This window comes from Peromyscus californicus, unplaced genomic scaffold, assembly GCF_007827085.1.
Source record: "Peromyscus californicus insignis strain IS unplaced genomic scaffold, ASM782708v3 Scaffold_19__1_contigs__length_69161282, whole genome shotgun sequence".
NCBI lineage: Eukaryota > Metazoa > Chordata > Mammalia > Rodentia > Cricetidae > Peromyscus > Peromyscus californicus.
The window spans coordinates 25,248,531-25,268,110 of NW_026294491.1; the positions used below are offsets into that span (position 1 = coordinate 25,248,531).

A 19,580-nucleotide genomic window follows, 5' to 3' on the forward strand; every position below is an offset into this window, starting at 1 on the left:
GAGCTGAGAGGAGCAGTGGGGCCTGCTTCTTGTCCCTTGTCAAGTGTGATCTTTGGTTCGGACTCAGCACCTCTGCCTTCCGGACAGTCATTTGTGCCTGTCAGGAAATAACTTGTGGCTCGAGTGTTCCTAGGAGGGGAACTGGATTCCCACAGCTTCTGCCAAAGGCCTGGATTTGAGAGGGCTCTTTGAAGAGGACTGAAACCTGGCTAGGGTTGAGTGGTCCTGGGGCCCCACAAGCTATCCCCCCCCCCCAGATGCTTTTTGCAGCAGCATCTGGCTGACCATGTAACGGGGCAGGGTGCTTTGTGTGTTCTATATGCATCTTCATTCAGGTGCATGCACACACACACACACACACACACACACACACACACACACACACCCACATACACACTTGAGCACACATACGCACATGCACACACACACAGTCACCCCCCCCACATTCACATGCCCACATTTCCACTGAAGCCTTACACAGACACACAATTCCTTCTTCACATTCCTGCAGAGAAGCAGTACAAGCCTGGGCTGTGCACACACGCACACACATTCAACACAAACATCTGTACAGGGCACCCCACTCCTTAGGCCTTTCAAGGTCTTACATAGTGTCTTGTATGGGCTGCTGGGAGTGTGGGGGTGCATCCTGAACCCACTGCTTTCTCAGGTTCGGTTCTGTGACCCATGGGTCCTTTCTTAGGAGAGCCGGGCTTTGCCCTGAGCTTCCGGCTGGCATCGAAGAAGCTTCCGCAGCAGTTGAGAGGTTCTGGACTGGCCCAGCTGGAGGAGCCGCTTCTTGGTCCTTGATTTGTACTGAAGAGAGTACAACATGTCTGTCTGCTCATGGTGCCCTAGGCTGCTCTGTGGCTTCTCGCCCCATCTCAAGTGGGGTGACTCTGGTGTGTCACTGGTCCAAGTGGGGTGACTCTGGTCCTCCAGGCCTGACTTTAGCCCCAGCCCCATGGTCAGGGCTTCAGAGCTTTCTTCTCAGCACAGGGGCTTGGCTGGGGACTGGTAAGGCCTAAGGCTGGGCGTTGAGGCCTTCACGGTCTGTGGCCCATCCCTGAGACACCTCCAAGTCTCTAAGTCCCTGCTCCTGAGGCCTTTCCACCAAGCTGTGAGGTTGCCGGTTAGAGTCAGAAGGGCTGTGATTTCAGCTGTGTTTTTTTTCTTTTTCAGGCCTCCACACAGGGCTTCTCTTCTGGGTTCAACAAGAGCAGAGACCATGTGTGAGTGGTACATAGTCACTGCGTGGAGACGCGCCAGACACATGCTGGGGACCAAAGACAGGTCACACATGCTCTGACATCTCCAGGCACTGTCTCGAGAGGCAGACAGCCAAGGATCCAGTTTCTTCTGGACAGTGAGGGACACTGTGCATGTTTGTGTATGTACGCCCTTGTCTGTGTAGGTATGGGTGTTTGCACATACCTGGCTGTGGGGCTCTGGCTGTGGGGCTTTGGGGGGGGGTATACTGTCCTGAAACATGTTCTCAGGCCTGCGGGGGGGCACCATTTGGGACTTGGGGAGGTGTTGGAGCCCATTTTAGGTTTCCTGGTAGCTGTTCCCAGCAGGACTGCTTAAGAGGTTGACTGGATCATGGGGCCTGAGTATCGGGTGCTTTTAAGTGAAAGAAACTCACCTCATACACAAAGAGGGCCTCCTGAGACAGAAGCAGGGGTGAGCAGGTACACGTGGGAGACCGGAGGTCAAGGGTCAGGTAGCCTGCCCAGGTGCAGACCCAGAGCTCGCCAGAGCCACCTGGCCCACCATCACTTGGAGGCGTTTGAGTAGGGGCAGTGAGGATCCGCCTCTTCCAAAGACTGGGAGCTGCAGTTTTCTTAACCCAACCGTCAAGCTAACAACCTGCTCTTTAAGGGGCCCATCCTTGGACATCTGAAGAGGCTGAAGCCCAGAGACGTCAGTCCTCTAGCTCAAGTTGCACAGGAGAAAAGCAGATTCTGGAGCTCAGGTGTTCTGCTCAGTCTGGAGAAGCAGAGAGGGAAGCCAGGGGCTACCGATATCCCGGGGACCTGGAGTTGAGGAGGGGGTGTGGCGTCGCCAGCCTATGCCACTTTCTCCAGCCAAGGAGGCTGGAAGCCGGCCTTGGGTATCTTCCAGAAGGAGCGGAGCCGACAAGGGAAGAGGAACTGGCTTCGCGGGCAGTGTTTCCCGCCCCCGACTTTTTCTCCAGGCGCAGGGCGAGCGGACGGAGGAAGCTGGCCCGGAATGGGGCCCTCTGGGAATTGTGGCTGAGGCAGGGGGCATGCCTATCGGAACACGGTGGGGTGAGTGTGTCTTTACGTTCGCGCCCCCTCCTCGTAGGAAGAGGCCGAAGCTGCGGTGGGCAAGGCTGGGTAGGGAGTGACCAGTCCCGCCCGGGCGTAGAGGGCGGGAGGTGGGGGGGGCTCCGGACTCGGGGCGGGGCTCCGGGGATGATCCGGGGCTTGGTGGCCGCAAGCTGGTGGGGTCTGCACCGCCTGGACTCTGCGGGATCTGCCTCCGCCCCCGGATGGGCCGGGAGGGTGGGCGGAGCTAGCTGGAGCCCGCGCCGGGCGCGCCCGCAGCCCGCCTAGGCGCCGGCAGTCCCCGGCCGTAGAGCGCGACGCTCCCCCGGAGCTGCGGCTGCCAGGTAAGCACGCGTGGGCCGCGCCGAGGGCGGATCGGGGTTCCTTGACTTAGGGTGTGGAGGAGTCCGGGCCACCCAGGCCTGCCCCAGGCCGGCTCCACCGCGCTCTCCCAAAGCCCGAGCTGCTCCTGGGTCGTGCGCAGGTCGATCCCGGGTTCAGCTCCTGTACCCTGGCTTCCCTCGGAGCAGAGACAACGTGGGCTGGCAGTACCCGCTCCTCACTGCCGGCCTGGGAGTCCTCCTGGCCACCTGGGCTTCCGAAGAAGTTAGGAGACATAGCCGGGTCGCGATCCGTGCATGGGTCCCCCCTCCACTCCCACCAACAGGGCCCTTGAGGCCCAGGGACAGGAGAGCAAACCCAGGGGCCTGGCAGGCACAAGCTTTGATGCTCCGCTCTATTTGGTTTCTTCTGAGCCCGGATCTTTTTGGTGTGAGCAGGCGTGTGTGTGTTTGTGTGTGTGTGTGTGTGTGTGTGTGTGTATGTGTGTGTAGAGTGTGTGCATTCATGTGCCTGTGCGTGTGTTGTGTGTGTCCATCTGTCCTCTCACCAAGCTTCAGAGGACCCCCTGAAAGGACATGAGTCAGAAAAGGTACAGTGCATGGGAGACTGACTGCTCCGGCCTCTTGCAGTGGCCAGAGTGCTCTTATTTTGGAAATCAGACTCAATAAAAGCCGCCCGGTCCGGGCAAGCTTGAGGCATCTCTGCTCTGGCAGCCACATCCCCCGCCAGTCCTTGGCTGCCCACAGCCAGTGACAGAGCACCTGTGAGCTGTGGGCTCTGAGCCATACCCAGACAGTGTGGGAGGTGGGAGGACTTGGTAGGACTCTGTCCCCGTGTGGCTCTGCCCTGCAAGGGTAGACAAGACAGAAACACACAGCCAGTTCTCTGATAGGGAGTTTGATATCAGCCCTGGGCCGGTAGCAGTAGAAGAAAATGCCAAGAGGCTACTCCTGGGAATTACAAAACACCAGTGCTGCAAGGCTGGGGTGTCCTGAGACTTTGCACATAGATGTGTTTTCAGTGTCCCGGTGGGATCCGTCCCGCCCTCTTTGTTAGCATGACCAATCCAGTCGGGACCTCTTTCCACCTCAGGGGCAACAAGCGTTGGAGGACTGACTGGCAAGGACTTCCTGCTGCTGTGTGTCCACTACCCCCACCCCCACCCCTCCGATTTTGTTTGCTTTAGGGGGGCTCTAAGGACCCGTTTGTTTTCTCCAGTCAGATGGAGCACAAGTCTGGGGCTGCTGAGGTTTGAGCCAGCCCTATAGGAGGAAGCCCTGACTTCCTTTTTGAAGAGCCTCCATCGTGGGGGCCGGAGGGGAGGGTGGGAGGCATTGGCCAGACGCGGTTTCCTGTGGAGGCAGACAGGCCTGAGGTGGCCCACTCTGCTCCCTTCTCTGGTATTGGAGTGGACAGGGTGGGGTCCTGGGCAATCTGACCCTACCTGTGAGGCTCTGCAGTATCTGGCTCTGCTCTGTCCTTGTTGTTCCTGATAGGCGATTCTACAACACTTTGGGGGAGGTGGCAGTGTACCTGTGTCCAAGGCCTTGGGCGCTATTCTTCTTAGTGGGAGCTTCCCAGTCACCGGTGGGAGTGCCGTGTGGGCAGACCATGAGCTCATAGTCAGGTGTATAGCCATCTGGGCAGACAGACACAGGGAAGAACTGGACATATTTACCTGAAAACAGGCACAAAAGGGTGTGGGCAGGCAACCCAAGAGCATAGACACGTGAGGGGACAGGCGTGTGTGAGCACGAGCACGTCAAGGAGGACCAGCACAGACACACTTAAAGACAGGTTTGTGTCCCCGGGATTGCAGTCTGCCTGGGCCTGGAGCCGGTGTGTGAACGGACAGACAGGTGGACTCACCGAAGAACGGGCATGAATTTGAACGGGCATTTGTAGATACAAGACACTGAGTCTCAAGGTTCTCAAGTACCTAGGTAGACATAAAGCCAGCTGTGGACCCCCAGGGAAACACATATACTGGCCAGAGGCGCCTGCTAGTCAAGGCTAGGATCTTGATAGCTGCAGATGCTGAGACGCAGTCCCAGGTGAACGTTGCTGTGGATATGGCAGCCTAGCCAACCATCATCTTGTTCGGCGTGGAGGGGCAGGTTCTCAGGTGCTGTGTGGTATGCTTCCTTCCTTCCTCATGTATCCCAGGCTAGCTTTGAACTCACTGTGTAGCCAAGGATAGTCTTAAACTCCTGATCCTCCTGCCTCTACCTTCTAGATACTAAGGTTACAGGCATGCTTCGCTGCACCCAGTTTATAGGGTGCTGGGAATGGAACCCAGGGCCTCGTGCATGCTAGGCAAACACTTTACCAACTGAGACCCAGCCCCACTGTGGATTGATTTCTAGACCATGTTGGGGATGCTTGGAAGACTCCAGAGGGCTCAGTGTTCTGTTTTACTCTGAAGTCCTGTGACCTCCTGCCCCACTTAGTTACAGGGCTGAGTGTCTGGCCTGGGGCACCAGCAGAAACTTCTTAAGCCTTTGGTGGCATCCTTTGGTGTCCCCAGGATTTTTATGAACTTTCCCATTGCACTGTACGCTGCTTCAGCTGCTGCCTGCCCTAGAGTCTGGCTCGAGGCTTTTCTGCTGATCTTAACCCCTGAGCCTTCAGGGTGTTGTCTCTGTATACCACTGGGAGAGACGTGGAGGGTCTGGGATAAAAGCTATTGCCCTTTGGCTTCAACAGAGCAGACTCTCCCACGTTCTGGCTGTGCTCACGGCTCCTCTTTTCCCCAGCCTGGCACCTTGGAGCCAACCCTGACCCTGATACAGCCTGACACCAAACGCTCTTGTGACCTTCCACAGTTACTTCATGTCTCAGTTGCCTCATCTTTTACCCCAGCTCCCTGGAGGGTTAAATGGGGGACAATTCATGGAAAGCTAGTGACTTTGCATCTCTCAGTAGAGGTGCAACCAGGACGGCCAGAGACTCTTTGGCTTGGCTGGGAGCCTGGGCAAGTAGGGCATGGAGGCACGGGACACCTCTCTGTTGGAAGGGGCAGCCCACTCTCTCTCTGCCCATAGCCCCTCCTCATCCTGGGGTCCTCTGAAAAGGGTCAGGAAGTGGCAGGCTGGGCGTGTGGAAGCTTGGGCTTTCTGCCTGCTGGGCCTCTGGGAGGGGAGCCAGTGGTTCGCTAAGAATAGCCCCAAATCATGGTTCTGGCCTCCCGGTGGGCAGCATTGCCTCTCCCTGGCTCCGAGCAGGGGACTTGGAGACAGGCCTTTCATGTTTCCTGTGGCCAGCACGGCATAGGGATGGGCCTGGGAGCCGGGATTTGCAGGGAGCTGCGGGAGCTTGGCGGCAGCTGGCTCTGCCACTTTGCCCAGGCCTTTGTCTGGGAAAGAAGAAGTGAGTGAGTGAGCAACAGCCTTTGTCAGCCACAGATCTTCCCCCCCAGGGTGTCCCGATAGCCTCAGCCCCGACCATCTTCCCTCGACTTAAAGAATACCGATCTGTAGCACACTGTAGCAGAGTTCCTGTCCTGACTCTGTGACCCTCAGCAGCACACCAACATCTCTGTGCCTTATTTTCCTTATGTAACAGGGCAGGGAAAGGGATTCCCCTGTAAGAATGTCACGAGAACGTTAGGTGGGTGTGTACGGAGAAGGCTGGAGACTGTCTGGCTCACAGGATGTGTTAGGGAGACAATGGGTGCCGTAGCCATCACGATCACGTTTTCCAGCAGGGTGGCTGGGGACACCAGAAAGGCCAACGATTGTGCACCATGTTGAGTGGGGACAAGGACCGAATGTCATTTTGATTTGGAGTCTTCCCTGTGGGTTCCATCTGAAGTACAGAGGATCTATCGGTGGGGAACGAGGCTCCGTTGGTAAAGTTGGATCCCACGCAAACACAAGGATCTAAGTTCCGTCACTAAAATCCACTGAAGAGCTGGTTGCAGTCATGTGCATGCAGTGCTGGGGGAGTGGGGATGAGGATCCCTGGGGCGTGCTGGCCAGCCTGCCTAGCCAAACTGCTGAGAACCAGGTTCAGCGAGACACTGACTCAAAAAACGTACAATAGAGTGATTTAGGAAGACATCCTAAACGTCAACCTCCAGCCCTCACGCATGGCCACACATGTGCATGAACATGGGTGTGCGCACACAGAGGTGAAGTATCTTTCCAGAGGTGGTTTGGACTCTGATCACCTAGGAGCACACACCTGAATTATACCACACTCCACTGGGGCCCACCGTGTGCAGGTTATTGCCGCCCATGGTTGGAGCCGGACGGTACGGTTTCCCTGGGCAGTCAGTTGGTCACTAAGGTAGGTGCTGGACCTTTAAAACCTCCTGTGAGTATGTCTTGGCCTGACTCACCCAGGACCTGTCAGTAAGCTCAGGGTTCCAGATGCCCATGACAAAGGGCCGTCTCAGGACATCAGGTCTTGGGTTGCAGAGAAGTGTGGGGCAGGCCTCTCCTCTGTGGACTCTGATGGGCATCAGCTTGGGTGATGGTCCGGTTGTCTGCCCTGAACACATGTTCTCAATGGCAGAACGGATGGAAATGTTTTCTCTGTCTGCCTTTTAGAAATTACACACATGCAGGCAGTGGTAGCACACACCTTTGATCCCAGCACTCGGGAGGCAGAGGCAGGCAGATCTTTGTGAGTTTGAGGCCAGCCTGGTCTACGGAGCGAGTTCCAGGACAGCCAGGGCTACACAGAGAAACTCTGTCTTGAAAAACCCAAAACCAAATCCAGACCAAACAAACAAAACAAAACAAAAAGAAGAAAGAAAAGAAAAAAAGAAATTGTATGCATGCATGTGAATGCAGAATTCAGAAGTTAACCTCATGCCATTCCTTGGGCATCCTTCCTCAGGCAGGCACCACCCACCTTGTTTTTTTTCTTTTTTCTTTTCTTTTCTTTTTTTTTTTTTTTTTTTTTTTTTTTTAAGTTTTTCGAGTCAGGGTTTCTCTGTGTAGCTTTGCGCCTTTCCTGGAACTCACTCACTTGGTAGTCCAGGCTGGCCTCAAACTCACAGATATCCGCCTGCCTCTGCCTCCTTGAGTGCTGGGATTTAAAGGCGTGCGCCACCACCACCCAGCTCACCTTGTTTTTGAGATAGGATTTCTTACTGGCCTGGAGCTTCCTGGGTAGGCTAGGCTGGCTGGCCGGTGAGCCCCAGGGATCCGCCTTTCTAGCTTTGTGCTAACAGGCATGCACCGCATTCTTACCTGACTTCTGAGCATCCAATTCAGTTCCTCATGCTTCTAAGAAAAGTGCTTTACGGTGACACACACCTTTAACTGCAGCACTTGGGAGGCAGAGGCAAGCGGATCTCTGTGAGTTCGAGGCCAGCCTGGTCTACAGAGCGAGTTCCAGGACAGGCACCAAAACTACACAGAGAAACCCTGTCATGAAAAACAAGACAAAAAAGAAAAAGAAAAAAAGAAAAAGAAAAGCACTTTTCTGACTGAGCTCTCTGTCTGGTTTTGCCTTCTGTGTTTATATTTACATCCCCCACTCTCTTGAGTGTGGGCATTTATGTCATGGTGTGTGTGTCAGAGGACAACTGTGGATGTTGGCCTTTGGATCCTGCCTTGTTTGAGGCAGGGTCTCTTTGTTGACTAGCAGCTACCCTTCTCACAGGAGGAGCTCTGGGGTTACAGATGTCCGTGGCTGTGTCTGACTTTCACACGGGTTCTGGGGATTCGAACTCAGGTCCTTGTGCTTGCGTAGCAACCGTTTCACGAACGGAGCCATCTCTCTAGCCTCCTTGTCTCGGTTTTTGTGTGCGTGTGTTTTGGAGGCAGAGTCTCACTTTGATAGCCCAGGCTAGCTTGGAACTCATTACTTGCCCAGGCTGACCTGGAACATTTGGCCATCCTTCTGCCTCAGTCTTCCAAGTCCTGGGATTACAGGCATGTGCTACTTTTGGTTAGTCCATTGTTTTTTTGAACAGTCCTTTCCTTGAACATAAAACCAACTGTTTTAGGGTAGGTAAAATGGCTCACTGGGTAAACATACTTGCCCCAAGCCTGACCAGGCATTACCATAGAAGCAATCCCCACACTGCTTGGTGGGGATTCATCTTGGAGTGCTTAGGCTGAAAGCTGAGGGCCTGTGTGGATGTGTCCTCCAGCTAGCAGCTTCAAGCAGGGTTCCCATCGCACTGGGTTACTAGAAGGAATACGGCCCTGCAGAAGGCAGTTGGTTGGGTGTGCGGAAGAGCCTTGGGGTCTGTGAGGAGAAGGAGCAGGTGCCGAGGTTTTCTGGGAGCTCCAGAGACGGCTTGCTTCGGCTTCTCTTCCTTAGCAGTGCTCGGTTGGGGCCTCAGCACAGGAATGCTTTCTGGCATGTGTGTGGGTGGAGGGCTGGGCCTGTCTGCACCTCTGTAGGAAGGGGCCCAGCAGGCATGGATGTCACTCCCAAATCCCTGGCAGTCTGTTCTCCTCTGAATCTCTGTGGTCACACTTGCTCCTTGACACTGTCCTAGATGGGTAAACACAACCCTTGTCCTTCTGCCTGTGAAGTTTTAACGTTTCCCCTAATTTAATAGTTCAGTGTAGTGTCTTAACACTATTGTGTGAAGTATTTCCCAGGTAGACGTTCTGTGTTGGGATGACTACCCAGGTCTAGCTACTGCTTACTCAGATGGGGTTGACTTGGAACTTAGGGGCACCAAAGGGGATGGGAAAGAGTGGGCCTGGGAGAGGAGGCATCCTACAGCCTAGCACTGCTTAGTCTATGTTACTGACATATAATTTCTTTCTCTCTCTCTCTCTTCCTCTCTCTTTCTTTCTCTCTCTCTTTTTTCTTTCTCTCTCTTTCTTTTTCTTTCTTTCTTTCTCTCTTTTTTCTTTCTCTTTTCTCTCTCTCTCTTTCTCTCTTTCTTCCTCCCTCCCTCCCTCTTTCTTTCCTTCCTTCCTTCCTTCCTCCCTCCCTCCCTCCCTCCCTCCCTCCCTCCTTCCTTCCTTCCTTCCTTCCTTTCTTTCTTTCTTTCTCTGACAAGATCTTGCCATACAGCTCAGGCTGGCCCAAAACTTACTGTGATCCTCCTGCCTCAACCTCCTGACTGCTGAGATTTTAGGCATATGCTACCACACCTGGCTTGAGAATAATTCACATGTCATTCAGCTCTCCCATCTGAGGTGTTTAGTTCGGCTGCTTCTATTCAGTATATTCACAGATGGTGCGCCTGTCACCAAGGTCTAATTATACAGCATTTCATGAACCTCCAAAGACACTGTCTTAGTTGGTGTTTCTATTGCTGTGAAGAGACACCATGACCATGGCAGCTCCTATAAGGAAAACATCTCATTGGGGTGGCTCGCTTACTGTTTTAGAGGTTCAGTCCATTACCATCATGGCAGGGAGCATGGTGGCGTGCAGGCAGACATGGTGCTGGCTACAGCTTGGCCAGAAGGCAACAGGAAATGGACTGAGACAATGGTCGGTATGTTGGACATAGGAAACCTCAAAGCCCACCTCTACAGTGACACACTTCCTCCAACAAGGCCACACCAACTCCAGCAAAGCTACACCCCCTAATAGTGCCACTTCCTGTGAGCTTACGGATCCAATTACAGTCAAATTACTACAGTAATAGTACTCTTAGTATTGTCTGCTTAGCCCAACCCACGAGTCCACTGTCTAGCTCTATAGATTTTCTGATCCGGGACACTTCATATAACTGTAGTCATACCATGCGTGTTATTTGTAGATTGATTTTTGCCACCTTGGGACAGAGTCTGATATATATCAGGCCGACTTTGACTTCCTGTGTAGCAGAGGGTGACCTTGAACTCTTTATTCTCTTGCCGCCATCTTTCAAGTGCTAGGATTACAGGAGAGTACCATCTTGTCCAGTTTATGCCGCACTGGAGATCAAACCCAGGGCTTCCTGCCTGCTAAGTGAACATTCTACTGGAAAAGCTACATCCCAGCCCCAGGTTCCTTTTCAAAGAGATTCCTCCTTCAGAGATAGCAAGTGCTTGTTGGCTTCTCCTTCTCCTCCTCCTCCTCCTCCTCCTTCTTCTTCTGGAATATACTAAGTGGCGGATGATGCCGGTGCAGTGGGAGGGCATGGAGGACCCAGGGGCCCAGGATTAGGAGGCCTCGGTGTCTTCTTTTTTTTTTTTTTTTTTTTTTTTTTTTTTTTTTTTTTGGTTTTTCGAGACAGGGTTTCTCTGTGTAGCTTTGCGCCTTTCCTGGAACTCACTTGGTAGTCCAGGCTGGCCTCGAACTCACAGAGATCCGCCTGGCTCTGCCTCCCGAGTGCTGGGATTAAAGGCGTGCGCCACCACCGCCCGGCCGGCCTCGGTGTCTTCTATGGTGGATTTGGCAGCAGTCTTAGGGGCTGCGGTTGTGGTCGAGGCCGTGACCGTGGTCAATGCCCTTGGTCTTGTGGAAGTAAAGCCAAAGACAAGGAGGGGATCCCCATCACCAAGCTGGGCCGCCTGGTTAAGGACATGAAGATCAAGTCCCTGGATCTCCATGCCCATTAAGGAATCCGAGATCATTGACTTTTTCCTGGGCACATCCCTAAAGGATGAAGTTCTGAAGATCATGCCAATGTAGGAGCAGACTTGCGCTGGCCAGCGGACCAGGTTCAAGGCTTTTGTCGCTATTGGGGACGACAATGGTCATGTTGGTCTTGGTGTTAAGTGCTCCAAGGATGTAGTCACGGCCTTCTGAGGGGCCATCATCTTGGCCAAACTTTCCATTGTCCCTGTGCGGAGAGGCTACTGGGGGAACAAGATTGGCAAGCCTCACACTGTTCTGTGCAAAGTGACAGGCCGCTGTGGCTCTGTGCTGGTGCATCTCATCCCTGCCCCCAGAGACACTGGCATCATCTCTGCTCCTGAGCCCAATAAGCTACTGACGATGGCCGGTATTGATGACTGCTGCCCATCAGCCAGGGGGCTGCACTGCCACCCCGGGCAACTTTGCCAAGGCCACCTTTGATGCCATCTCTAAGACCTACAACAGTTATCTGACCCCTGGCCTCTGGAAAGAGACTGTGAAAACCCACACCAGAGTCTCTGTTCAGAGGACCTAGGCTGCAGCTGTGGCCAGCACATAAGGGTTTAAGTCTGTTATATAAAAAAAGAGAAAAGTACTTGTTGGTTTAAATTACTCACATTAGAGTGTAACTTACATATACATGTTAGACCCAAGTGCTTGAGAATTCAGGTCTTATTTAACTAGGAAACAAACATGGGTGCTTTGACTAGGGCTCAGTGGTAGAGCGCTTGCCTATCATGCTCAAAACCTTGGGTTCTATCCCTAGCATCATCAAAAAGCAAACACCTAGAGAATCAGGAATGCAAAGGATGCTGGAAAGCCAGCCACCTGCAGTGAGCCATGCTGGTGTGGGGAAGTGGCCCAGTCTCAGAGGTGGCCAGTGCTGGGTGGCCGGCAGAGCGCTGGGGCCCTGGCCTCTCCTGATACTGCCCCCAGCTACCTGGACTGTGTTCAGACTATGTATATCAAGGACTTGGGGCTGGGTATATGGATTGGGGTAACCAGACCTCCCAGTTAAGCCCACACTGCCTGTGAGTGACTTTGTCTGTCTGTCTCAGTAGGTCAGCCTTAGCTCCTGGCAGGCCTGTTTCTGGGCTTGCCGATAAGGGCGGAATAATGGCACCATTGACGTTGTATGGAGTGGTTCTTCAGCCCACTTCTTGTGGGAGTCAGAACTTGGCACAGCAGCCAAGGGCTTTGCCCGGGACACACAGATGGTCTCGACTCCACCGTAGTCCAGCCTGCTCGGAAACTAGGCCCTGTCAGTCAGGCACGGCTGTGCTCCTGTGGGGGTGAGGTGGCCTAGTCTGCCCTCCCGACTCCATGTTCGGACTTGAGCCCATCTTTCTTGGTGCTGGGGGTGTGATGTTGTCACGTGGCCTTCATGGAGAAGGAACTGGGTTCTAAACGTGGAAACAAACCCCAGCCCAGACTGCACGGCAGTACGAGGTGGTCCTTACAATTAGGGTGGCTTTTTTTTTTTCAATGTGTATGAGGGTTTACCTCTGTGTGTGTGTGTGTGTGTGTGTGTGTGTGTGTGTGTGTGTGTGTGTACACCATGTGTGTGTGGTGCTCATTGGGGTCAGAGAGGGCACTGGATCCCTGGAATTGGAGTCACAGAAGGTTGTGAGCTGCCATGTGGGTGCTCTAGAAACCAAACCTGGGTCCTCCACAAGAGCAGTCACAATTGTGTTCCTTTGTTCCTGGGGTGGGCCTGAGCCTTATTTCTAACCTGTGGGAGTTGGAATAAAGCTCTCTTACCTCTCTCGAAGAGACGCCCAGGAGTGAATTGTTGGCTGGAGTCCTTCTTTTACCAAGAAGGAAGCTGAGGAGCTTCCAGACGGCCTGCAACAGGAAGTGTCACTCAGTCTATCTGACTCCCCACTCTTCCCCACCCCCACCCTGGCTGCAACTTCCAGATCCAGCTGGAGTGGAGGGGGGGAGGGAGACTATGCTTCTGAGTCTTGTGGTAATGGACACGCCCACTCAGCAGTTGTCCCCCTCCTCCTCTGTCCCCTATCCCTGATCCCAGCAGAGCAGATGGTCAGGCTTAGGTTTGCCCTGGTCTCTGTGTGTCCGTCTGTCTTTCGGCAAGTTTTCATGTAGCTCAGGCTGGCGGGAGACACGCTATGTAGCAGAGGCTGGCCTTGAACTCCTGATCCTCCTCCTGTCTCTAGCTCCCGAGTTCTGGAGTACATGGTACCACCGTGCTTGGTGTATATGGTGTTAAGGAATTAACCAGGGTTTTGTGAGTGCCAGGCAAATTCTCTGCCGACTGTGCCACATCCGCCGCCTTTCTAGAACAGGCTCATCTTCTCAACCAGAAACTCAGTGCCCCGGTAGACACCAACTCTTCAGTGTCTGAAAGCCACTGTCCTGCTTCCTAGGTCTGGTGGATGGCTATGGGGGCCACGAAGTGGAGCCACACAGCTCTCCTTGTTACATTTCTGGCTCGTTCAAACAGCGTAGTGTCTTCAGGGTTCCCCCATGTGGCAGCACCTGCCAGAATTTCCTTCCTTCTTGGGCCCTAATTGTTCTCCTTGTTTTATTTGTGAGAGAGCCTTGCTATGTAGCCCGGGCTGGCCTTGAACTCAGGATCCTCCTGCCTCTGCCTCCACGTGACTGACTATTCTTTCAATTATTTTTTTTTTTTTTTTTTTTTTTTTTTTTGGTTTTTCGAGACAGGGTTTCTCTGTGTAGCTTTGCGCCTCTCCTGGGACTCACTTGGTAGCCCAGGCTGGCCTCGAACTCACGGAGATCCGCCTGGCTCTGCCTCCCGAGTGCTGGGATTAAAGGCGTGCGCCACCACCGCCCGGCTCAATTATTTTTTTTAAAGATTTATTTTTATTTTATGTGTATGTATATGTGCTACGTGTGTGCCTGGAACTGGAGTTACGGATGGTTGTGAGCCACTGTGCGCGTGCTGGGAATCTAACCTGGGTTCTCCGGAAGAGCAGCCACGGGCTCTCAACTGCTGAGCCATTTCTCCAGCCCAATGTAACTATTTTTTTGGGGGTGGGGGGGTGGGCGGGGCATTTCACATTTGAGGATTGAGTGAGGAGCCGGCACTGGGGGAGAAGATGACAGCTGCTGGGGTGTTTGTTTGTTTTTCTGAGACAGGGTTTCTCTGTGTCGTTTTGGTGCCTGTCCTGGATCTCGCTCTGTAGACCAGGCTGTCCTCGAACTCACAGAGATCCACCTGGCTCTGCCTCCCGAGTGCTGGGATTAAAGGCGTGCACCATGACTGCCTGGTGACAGCTGCTGTTTTTTTATAAGGTGCCACCCCTTCCCTGTGGGCTCTCTGCTCTTGTCACCTGACAGGAGAGAGACTGGGCTGAGAGAAGTTCATAATGTGGCCAAGTTCACATTGCTGAGCCAGGCTTGGCTACCAGGTCTCCCTGGCTGCACAGCCTCGGCTCTGTGTTCCTGACCCCCCAAAGCGGGCTTTTAGGTCCCTGCCTGGAATCTTTCCTGTCACTTCTCTCGTCTGTACATGGAGCCAACTGATGCCCAGGGGGACACAGGCCTGTCTTCAGGCCCAGGTGCCCGGCTTGATGGACATCCCTTCTTTGCAGTAGTAGCCTCAGAGCCAGGCTGGGGTATGCAGGCAGGTGGCCCTCAGAGCCCCCACCACAAAGCCAGCGGGGAAGCCCAGCCCAGGGTGGCCGTAACGCAGGATGTCCCTCTTGGCAGGACTTTCCCTGAACAAACAGTGCCAGGAGCTTCAGGATGGTGGGGACAGATAAACAGGAAGAGGAGAAACCAAGCCCCATCTTCCCGTGCAGCCTGGCGCCCCTCCCTGGGGCTCTCTTGGCCTAGAGTTAGGAAGGGCAGACAGAGGCCTGGGGACTAGGTTCACCCCGTCAGGGCCCCAGGGTCATGGTTTGTCTCGATGAGTGGGGTAAACCTAGTATCAGGTGGTACTGCGGTCTGCCAGTATTCTTTGCCACCCATCTGTGTTTGCTGGCCCGTGGGGCATAGGAAACAGCACAGCAGCAGGTGTGTGTGGAATTGCTGGCTGTGGGCAGGCAGGTGGGTCCGGCAGGGGTCATCTCAGTCTGACTGGGCATCCTCATCGTCATGATTTAAAATTTTTATTATTATGCTCATGTGCATGTATTAGTCGGGGTTCTCTGGAGGAAGAGAACTGATGGGATGAATCCGTGTCTTTATCTCTATATAAAGGGGATTTAGTAGACTTGCTTACAGGCTGTGGTCGGGCTAGTCTCCCAACAGAGAGTCCAGGAGGCTGGATGTCTCAGCTGGTTATCAGTATACCTTGGAATCCTGAAGAAACAGACTCTATTTACCAGTCAAAGGGATGAACTTGCCAGCAAGAGTGAGGGCAAGCAGGCAAAATGCAGACGCTTCCTTCTCCACGTCTTTTTATGTGGGCTGCCACCGGAAGCTGTGGCCCAGACTTAGGGTAGGTCTTCTGACCTCAAATGAGCCAATCAAGAAAAGTCCTCACAGGTGTGCCTAGCTGCTTGGGTCTTAGTTAATTCCAGATGTGGTCAAGTTGACAAACAAGAGTAACCACCACAGTGTGTGAATGCTTTACCTGTGCACCACATGCTTGCAGGGCCCCCAGAGACCAGAACTGAGCATCGGATCCCCTAGGACTGGAGTAATAAACTAGTGTGTAGCTGCTGGAATTGAATCCTGGTCCCCTGGAAGAGCAGCCAGTGCTCTTGCCCATCTCTGGAACCATCTCTCCAGCCCCAGGAAGCATTATTTTTGTCTAATGGACTCTGACCCGGAAGTACAGAGGGCTTCAGTCAAGGCTGCCAGGGTGCTGGTGCTGAGGCAGGACTCTAGGGTCTACCCACCCTGTGCCTTGATCCGGCTGCTGTCAGCTGTAGACCTGGCCTGGGCTGCTGGGAATTTCTTTCTCTTCTCTCAGAGCTGTTGGGGTGGTATTGGGAAGGGGCCAAGTCTCAGGTGTATCAGGCTTTTTCTCTGGGGCCACCAACCAACTCCCACATCATGACACGGAGACTTAGTAGTAGTTAGAATGCTCGGCCTTAGTTTAAGCTCATTTCTTGCTAGCTCTTATCATTTAACCTGTTTCTCTTCATCTACATTTTGCCTCGGGGCTTTTTACCTTTCTTTCCTTCTGTAAATCTTACTTTTACTGCTTCTCAGATCTGTCTGGAAGCTGCCTGTTTCTAGCCCCAGGTATGTCCGCCCCCTCTCCCTCATTTTCTCCTCTCTAGATTCCTCCTCCTACTTATTCTCTCTGCCGACCAGCCCCGCCTATCCCTCTCCTGCCTAGCTAGCTATTGGCCGTTCAGCTTTTTAATTAGACCAATCAGGTGCCTTAGGCAGGCAAGGTGAAACAAATACCACACGTCTTGACATAACTAAACAAATACAGCACAAGCACATGAGCACGTCTTCACACAGTTAAAATAATATTCCACAACACTCAGGCTCCCTGTTCCAGAGACATTTCGAATGCTTGCTAGGGTGCCTTTCCACGCGCTTCGTCCTCTGCATGGCCTCCGGAAGGTGACTCTTGGCCGTGGCCATGCCTCCATACTGTTGCCGAGCCTGGGCAGCACATCTCACCAACAGAGTGACACCTGACGTCTTGGTTCAATGCCCAAGGCACTTGGGGTCCCCCTCCTGCCCGCTGTTCTAGTCCCAGGTACCATGTGATTTCCCAGGAGGCCCTGCATGGCACAGAGCGCCAATCTGTGTTGTTCCTTCTGGAAACGACACCATTATTTTCCTTTCAAGGCTTGGTTCCCTTACGGTCTTCAGGAGCCTTCCCTGATGGATGGTTAACATCTCCCCGACTGCAGCTCAGGGTCATGGGAAAGGTGGTGGAGGCTCTGGCCTGCTCTCAGCCTCTTTGAGCCTCAGTTTCCCTGTCTGTGAATTGGGATGGCTAGGTGTCGGGGAGAGTTCGAGAAAGCCTGAGTTTTCTTTCCCTGGCTTGATGTGAAGCCGGCCGGGACTCGGAGAAACATGGCCTTCTCAGGGTTAAGTCCCTTCCGTGCCAGAGGCGGAAGCAAAGAGGACAGAGTGTGAAATGAAGTCACTTCCCTGCCCAGGGGGCTGCCCTGGGCTTGGCTTTTGCAGTAAATCCTATTTCCTCCTCAGCCTCCATGTGCCCACACACTCCCAGCTCCCATGACCCCACGGGTCACTAGCAGGTGGGGGCTCCTAATGGAATGCTGGCCTGTCTTTCATCCGGCAAGTTCCGCTTCCTGCCTGAAAAAGCCATCCACCTTTCCTGCCTGGAATTCCATCAGTGGGGTCCAAGGAAGCAGTGTGACTGGTCCAGGGCTACCCTCACAGGCCAGTAGTTGTGTGAGGTGAGGGAGCCGCATGGCTGCCCTTGGGCCTCATTTCTTCTGGGGAGCCCGGGCTGCCTGTGTCAACAAGAAGGCTGACCTGGTCAGGACAGCACACGATGACCTCATGTAACCGTCAGTACCCTGCAGGAAATGGGGTGCAGAGGCCGTGGCCAGGCCTCTGGAGCAGGATAGCCCTGGCAGAGAAGTCTTGCTGACTTCAGAGTCCTGGTTTTTCCTACAGGAAGGTGTTTCTGAGTCTGTCCGTGGTACTCAAGGGCGGGCCCACTTCTGGGGGGGAGGTGCCAGCATATCTTTGGTTGATACTGAAGCGTGGCTGCTCATCCCAATGGCCTTACAGTGTATGGGGTATGTCTGTGGCAGGAGAAATGGAGAAAATAAGACCAGAAGCGTAGCTCTATGGAGAAGGCCTTACTTTTGAATGCATGATGTGACGCGTTCATTCCCAAGCACCACACACAAAAAACAAAAAACAAACCAAAAACCAACCAAACAAAACACTCCAAAAAAATCAGAGAAGATAAAAGTATTTGGAAAGATGAGAAAAATCACCTGGGCTATCCCTGCCCCCCAGATACCATACTCACTAAGAGCATTTTAAACTGTATCCTTGCAGACACGTGTGTGCCCTCCTGGCCAGAGTGTCATTGTTTCAGTTTTCCAAGACTCTTTTGTGTCTGGCCCAGGAGAAGCCAGCCGGGTGTCCATTTCTGCTTTTGCATCCAGTGGGCTGTGATCTGCTGCTTGGCTCAAATGTGTGGAGAAGGCTCATCGGCCCATTGATGCGTGAGTGGACCATGATGTTTCAGTCACCTGGGGGCACTTTCCTTTGATACTAGGTAAAAATACTACCGTAGAATCCACTGATTTATTTCAGATAGGGTCTTACCGTGAAGGGCTGGTTCCCTGGAACTCCAAAGGTATACACTTTGGATCATGGAGATCTACCTGCCTCTGCCTCCCAAGTGCTGGGAGTCACAAACAAGCCATGGCGTGGGCATAGAGGTTGGAGGTGACTTGCCAGACTTGGGTCTCTCTATCTTCTGGGTCCTGGGAACCAAACTTAGGTCATCAGGCTTGGTGTCAAGTGCCTTTCCCCACTGAGCCCTGTCGTTGGCCCAGGAGTAGATTGTTAGAAGTGAGCAGAGCATCTAGAAACGTTAGTGATCTTTCTCTGTTAAACCCGAATCCCATGAGCATGCTACATTTTGAATGGCTTTTCTGTGACTTTGTAACATCAGGTGCAGGCCTTTGGGGGAAACACTGGCTTACTAGGCAGGAAGACACTGACCCCACACCCACCCTGAGACAGGTTCTCTCTATGGCTTCGAACTCCGGAGAGATCCACCTGCATCTCTCTCCTGAGTGCTGGGATTAAAGGTGTGCACCATCACACCTGGCAGATCTTTTGAGAAGGTTCTCATTCAGGCTGGCCTTGAATTCCCTGTGTAGCCAAGGATGGCCTTGAACGTCTGATCACCCTGGCTGCATCTTGCAAGTTCTGGACTTGTACCACCATACACTGTAGTTGGACTTTGTCGCTGGGACTGTCGGCTCCCAATAATGACAGGAAGACTTGTTATTAATTATGAAAGCTTGGTCAATAGCTTAGGCTTGTTCCTAACTAGTTCTTATAACTTAAATTAACCCATATCTTTTAATCTACATTCTTTTATGTGGTTTAGTTACCTTTACTCTGTACTCCCATCCTGCTTCCTCTCCATTTGGCTGGCGGCTCCTCCTTTCTTCTTCCTCCCAGAGTTCTCTCTGTCCAGAAGTCCTCGCTATACCTCCTGCCTAGCTATTGGCCATCCAGCTTTTTATTAAACCAATCACAGTGACACATCTTCACAGTGTACAAAAAGATCATCCCACAACAATGCACAGTGTATGTAGTATCGGGGATTGAACCCAGGACCTTTGGCATGCTAGGCAAGCATTCTACCTGTTGAGTCACACCCCCAGCCTGTCCATTACTGTTACTATTGCATTTATCACCTGAGTAATTTTTATGCCTTGAGAACCTGTGCACCACTCATGGTTCCTGGTGCAGGTCTGGTTTTTTCCCACTGAGAGCTCTGACCTTACCAGCGGCTGAAAACCCGTTCACCCTTCTCCTTTTTGAGAACGA

The 19,580-nt window shown here is 53.1% G+C and overlaps 1 protein-coding gene and 1 pseudogene across 1 annotated transcript in view; both read left to right on the forward strand.

Moving 5' to 3' along the window:
* Positions 1-2,480: 2,480 nt before the first annotated feature.
* Positions 2,481-19,580, forward strand: part of Pald1 (phosphatase domain containing paladin 1) — a 67,178-nt gene continuing 50,078 nt past the window's right edge. Inside the window, 1 exon segment of the mRNA XM_052744893.1 lies at positions 2,481-2,635. The gene's annotated coding sequence lies outside the window, so the exon portion shown is untranslated.
* Positions 10,550-11,685, forward strand: LOC128114706 (40S ribosomal protein S2-like; annotated as a pseudogene).